The sequence below is a fragment of the Equus caballus genome, chromosome 27 (assembly GCF_041296265.1).
Source record: "Equus caballus isolate H_3958 breed thoroughbred chromosome 27, TB-T2T, whole genome shotgun sequence".
In the NCBI taxonomy this organism is placed as follows: domain Eukaryota; kingdom Metazoa; phylum Chordata; class Mammalia; order Perissodactyla; family Equidae; genus Equus; species Equus caballus.
Genome location: NC_091710.1, coordinates 16628004 through 16634438, shown reverse-complemented (window position 1 = coordinate 16634438; position 6435 = coordinate 16628004). Strand labels below are relative to the sequence as shown.

At 35.4% G+C, this 6435-nt stretch overlaps 1 pseudogene; it reads left to right on the top strand.

The window, feature by feature from the left end:
* The first annotated feature begins 619 nt into the window (after positions 1 to 619).
* On the top strand, positions 620 to 3933 carry LOC100070226 (centrin-1-like; annotated as a pseudogene).
* The last annotated feature ends 2502 nt before the right edge of the window (positions 3934 to 6435 follow it).

The following is a 6435-nucleotide window of genomic DNA, read 5'->3' as shown; positions in this document are numbered from 1 at the left end:
AGCCAAGGCTTGGAAGCAACCTAGGTACCCATCAAGGGACAGATGGTAAAGAGGATGTGCTATATATACACAATGGAATACTACTAAGCCATAAGAAATGATGAAATCCGGTTATTTCTGTCGTCATGGACAGAAGTTGAGGGTATTATGCAAAATGAAATAAGTCAGAGGGAGAAAGTCAAGTACAATATGATCTCATTCATGAGTAGAAGATGAAAACAGTGACAAACAGACACGTATCAATGGAGCCTGGATCAAAGGAGATGGGGTGACGGAGGAGGGTGAAAGGGGTGATTAGGCACATGGGTGTGGTGATGAATTGCAATTGGTCTTTGGGTGGTGAGCATGATGTAATCTACACAGAATTCAAGACACATTACACTGTACATCCAAAAAATAAATAAATACAAAATAAAAGATAATGTGTCAAAACCAAAAGAAAAACAACAGAGAAAAAGAAAAGATCAATGAAACTAAGAGCCGGTTCTTTGGGAAAAAAAAATGATGAATCTTTGGTGAGGGTCACCAAGAAAAAAAGGCTCAAAAAAATCAGAAATAAAAGAGAAATTACAACTTATACCTGAAAACATCATAAGAAACTGAATTGCATGCCAACAAGATGAACAACCTAGAAGAAATGGATAACTTCATAGAAATTAGCAACCTTCCAAGACTGAATCATGCAGAAAAAGAAAATATAATAGACCAACTACTAGTAAGGTGACTGACCCAGGAATTAAAAACCTCAAAAACAAAAGTCCAGGAGCAGATGTCTTCATCGGTGAATTCTACCAAACATTCAAAGATTTACTACCTACCCTTCTCTAATTCTTCCAAAAAATTGAATGGTGGTAAAGGTTCCCAAACTCATTTTACAAGGCCAGCATTACCCTAATACCAAAACTAGACAAGTATACCACAACAAAGAAAATTAGAGGCCAATATCTTGGATGAACAAAGACGCAAAACTCCTCAACAAAATATTAGCAAAACAAACTTAACAATACATTAAAAGTCATACAACATGATAAATTGAGATTTAGTTCATGGACACACGGATGGTAGAATATCCATAGATTAATGAATGGAATACACCACATTAACACAATGAAGAAAATAAATCATATGGCCATCTCAATAGATGCAGAAAAATCATTTGACAAAATGCAGCATCCATTTATGGTACAAAATCTCAACAAAGTGGATATAGAGACAACATATATCAGCATAATAAAGATTGTATATCACAAGAACACAAGTAACATTACACTTAACAGTGAAAAGATAAAAGTTTTTCTTCTAAGATCAGGAACAAGACAAAGATTGTGACTCTCACCACTATTATTCAACATGAAATTAGATGCCCGAGGCAGAGCAATGAGGCAAGAAAAAGAAATCAAAAGCATCCAAATCAGAAAAGAAAGAATTAAAAATGTCAGTATTTGAAGATGACATGATGTTATGTATAGAAAACCCTATAGAGTCCACCAAAACGCTGTTAGACTTAGTAAATAAATTCAATACAGTTACTAGATACGAAATCAAGATACAGAAATCTATTGCATTTCTATACACTAATAACAAACAAAAAGAAAGAGAAAATAAGAAAACAATCCCATTTACACCTGCATCAAAAAGAATGATATACCTAATGATAAATTTAACCAAGGAGGTTAAAGATCTATATACTGAAAACTTTAAGGCAATGATGAAAGAAACTTAACAAGGCACAAATAAATGGAAGGATATTCCATGCTCATTGATTTAAATAATTAATATTGTTAAAATGTCCATACTATCCAAAGCATTATCTATCAAAATTTTAATGACATTTTCACAGAACCAGAACAAATAATTCTAAAATTTGTCTGGAACCACAAAATACCCCTAATAGGCAAAGCAATCTGGAGAAAGAACAAAGCTGGAGGTATCATACTCCTTGAATTCAAAATATATTACACAGCTATAGTAATCAAACGGTATGATATTGGCATGAACACAGACACACAGATCAATGGAACAGAATTAAGACCCAAGAAATAAACCCACACACGTATGGGCAATTTAATCATGACACATGAGACAAGAACTTAGAGAAAGGAGAAAGGACAGTATCTTCAATAAATAGTGTTGGGGAAACTGGACAGGCACATGCAAAAGAATGAAACAAGACCACTATCTTACATCATATACAAAAATTAACGCAAAATGAAGTAAAGACCTGACCATAAGACCTGAAACCATTAAATTCCTAGGGAAAAACCTAGGCTGTACACTCTTTGACATAGCTGTTAGTAATGATTTTGTCAATCTGACTTCAAAGACAAGGGAAACAAAAGCAAAATTAAACAAGTGAAATGACATCAAACTAAAAAGCTTCTGCACAGTGAATGAAACTGTCATCAAAATGAAAAAGCAACCTACTGAATAGGAAAAGATATTTCCAAATCATATTTCTGACAAGGGGTTAAAATCCAAATTATATAAAGAACTCATAAAACCCAATAACAAAAAAGACATAGCTCAATTAAAAAGTGGGTAGGGGAACTACATAGACATTTTTTCGAAGAAGATATACAGATGGACAAGAGGCATATGAAAAGAGGTTCAACATCACTATTAGGAAGACGCACATCAAAACCACAATGAGACATCACCTCCTACTTGTTAGAATGGCTATTATCAAAAAGACAAGACATGACAAGTGTGGGAGAGGATGTGGAGAAAAGGGAACCCTTGTGCACTATTGGTGGAAATGTAAATTGGTATAGCCACTATGGAAACAGTATGGAGATTTATCAAAAAAATTTAAGAATAGAACTACCATATGATTTGGCCATCCCAATTCTGGGTATTTAACCAAAAACATGAAAACACTAACTCAAAAAGATATATGCACTCCTATGTTCATTGCAGCGTTATTTACAACAGCCAAGATATAGAAACAACCGAAGTCTTCATGTATGGATGAATGGATAAAGAAGTTGTAGTATGTTTACATAGAATGCTACTCAGCCATTAAAAAGGATGAAATCTTGCATTTGTGACCACATGGATGGACCTTGAGGGTATTATGCTAAGTGAAATAAATCAGATATAAAAAGACAAATATCATATGACCTCACACATGTGTAGACTTCTTTTAAAAACAAAACAACACAAATAGAAAGTCATAATTACAGAATACAGCTTGGTGATTCTAGAGGGAAATGGGTTTGGGAGGTGGGTTAAACAGGTAAAGGGTGTCAATTGTAATGTGATGGGTGGTAACTGGACTTTTGGTGGAGATCAGTTTGTAGTGTATACAGATGTTGAATTTTGCACACCTGAAACTTACATAATGGCATATACCAATTTTACCCCAATTAATAATAAATTTAAAAATCACATAGGAAATAAAACCTGGAGTTACACAAAATGAAAAAAGAAAAAAAATGCCAAACATGGCCTTGCAAACCAGAAAAGAATGGTGGGTCCTCAGCCTGAACTCATTGAAGATAAGAAGCAAGAAGTTCATGAAGCATTTGACCTCTTCCATGCTTATGGAAGTGGGATCATGGACATGAAGGAGCTGAAGGTGGTCATGAGAGCACTTGGCTCTGTACCCAGGAAGGAGGAGATAAAGAATATGATGCCTGAAGTGAACAAGGGAGGCGTAGGGAAGATCAGCTTCAATGACTTCTCAGCCATGGTGATTCAGAAGATGGCCAAGAGAGACACCAAAGAAGAAATCCTGATAGCTTTCAGGTCTTTGATGATGATAAAAACCCAGAAGATCTTTTTCAAATAACTAAATCACATGGCAAACTAGTTAGAGGAAACCTCACTGATGAAGAGCTATAGGAAATGAATGATGAAGCCTATCGGGATGGAGACAGTGAAGTGAATGAGAAAGAGTTTCTTGGGAAGATGAAAAAGACCAACCTATATTAAAGTTGGTTTCTCCTGCAAGCATGTGTAGAGAAGTTGAGGGATATGCTGGGTTCCCTGCTTCCATTTTGTGAAACCTTGAGTTAGAGGACAGTGCTATCCCTCCTCTTATATCCTAACTTGTCTAGATACTTCTATTTCCAAATCTTTGGTTCAATGATAGAATTACAAAAATGCTTTTAATATGAGGCTCAGTGGAACACAGTGTTGATTATCTCCAGTTGATCATGTAAGGAGAAAATGAGTATTGTCATATACAGCAGAACTTTGATTAATCTTGGCTTTGGTGCCTGTTGCTAGAAGCCTGAAAATATTTTTCCTCTTGGTTCCTCAGGAACCCAGGTTTGTCAGTTTCAGGCAGGATTCTTTCTATTTAGCAGCATAGGAACCTTCAAATTGTCAGAATGTTATCTTGTTAGTGTTAGTGGTTATTACAACTAATTTCATCACATTGGTCTCATTTTGGTAAAAATGATCACAGAAGAGAAATATACAATGGCACAGAAGAAATTACAAAAACATAGAGAAAAGCATAAAAGACTGTGAAAACTAATGATATATATATTATATCAATAATAATTAATGTGATTCATTTATTCATAGAAATAATTTATTGAGAATTTCAGTTTCTGGTTAAACTTGTGAATAGCTTGGAGGTAATCATTCCTTCCTCACAATAAGGAAAAAGCTAAAGAAACTGAAAGTCACTCTCTTTAGACCCATCAGAGCATTCAAATCCCAGGAAAAGTGGCTGCCTTGATAATTGGAGACACACAGGATAAAGAGACTTCCAACTTCTGTGAGCAGAAGCCCAGGATCAGCAGCCAAAAGCTGGAGACACTACCAGTAGAAAAACTTAAAGTAGAATTGATATATTGCTGGAAACTCTCATGGGCTAACTTAAGAAATAAAAGCTCTGGTGGGGCCCATCCTTAGGGAAACCTCCATGCATTTATGAGTTTTAATTCAAGAAGTCCCATCATGTAATCCATATGAAGACTAAAGACAAATTTCCATGTGGTTCTGGAATGGAAAGGAGAAATATAACCATTTCAAATATTCCCAGAGCTCACCGCTCTCCTTAACAAAGGCCTGTTCTCAGTGGAAACTATTTATCAGAGCCTGACCTACTTAGATATTACCACAGCCTTATCAATCCAGGGGAATGGAAATACCTGACATTAATCCCTTCTAGCCTTCTTGTTTCATCTAAATGGTGGAGAAAGCCAGAAATTACTTGTGAAGGTCACAGACCAGGGACACAGGCTGGTTAAAAGATTAAGCCTGTTATCATCAGACCTTAGAAGCCTATAGTCATGGGACCTTAGAAGACATTCCTTTCCCCCACATCATTCAACCACATAAATAGGTCTTTAGTGTAAGAGCAGATTACAGCAGAAAGACCTGCATGTCATAGATCTTACTTAAGGAGAAATCTTTAGGGAACCCAAAGCCAACAGAGGACACAAAACAAGGACACTAGAGGAAATTATAGTCTCTGAAACCACAGTTACAGCAAACAATAAACATAGCCTACCTCATACGCAGATAAACATAAACCTCACACTAAAGGCTTGTTTACCTCAATTCATTTTACCTGATACCTCATGTCCTCATGTTACGGATTGAGTTATGTCCTGTAAAAAGTTATATGTTGAAATCCTAATCCCATACTATCTCAAAATGTGAATTTATCTGAAAATAGGATTATTGCATATATAATTACATAAATTGTGATAATGTCATACTGAAGTTGGGTGGGGACTTAATCCAATATTAATGGTGTTATTATAAAAAGGAGGAATTTGGACACAGATTAAAAACACAGAGAAAATGTCATGTGAAGATAAAGGCTGACATCTAGGCTATTATTCTACAAGCCAAGGAAAGCCAGAAATTTCTAGTAAATCACCAGAAGCTAGGAAAGATGTATGGAACACGTTTCTACCTCACAGCCCAAAGAAGGAAGCAACTCTATTTCATCTTGATCTCAGACAGATAGCCTCAAGAACTTTGAGACAATTTTTGTTGTTTAAGCTACTTATTTTGTGGTACTTCATTACAGCAACCATGGGAAACTAACAAGCCAAATTTCAATAAAAATTGCAAGGCATTCGAAGAATCTAAAAACAACCTGGCGAGAAAAAGGAAGTACCAGAAACAGACATAAATATGCCAAAATTTTGGAAATATCAGACACAATTTAAAATTACTGTAAAATTATGCTAAAGGCTGTAATGAAAAAAAGTGGCAATGTTCAAGATAAGATGAGTAACATAAGCCAAGTTATGGAAACTCAAGTAAAGACTCAAAAGAAAAAGCTAAAAATCAGAACACTGTAAAAGAAACAAAGAATGCTTATCATGCTCTTATCAGTAGACCAGACACAGCTTAGGAAGGAATCTCTGAGCTTGAGGCTATGTCAACAGAAAGTTATAAAACTTAAATGCAAAGAGCAAAAAGAAGGAAAAAGACAGAAGGGAATACCCAAGTACTATGGGAGAA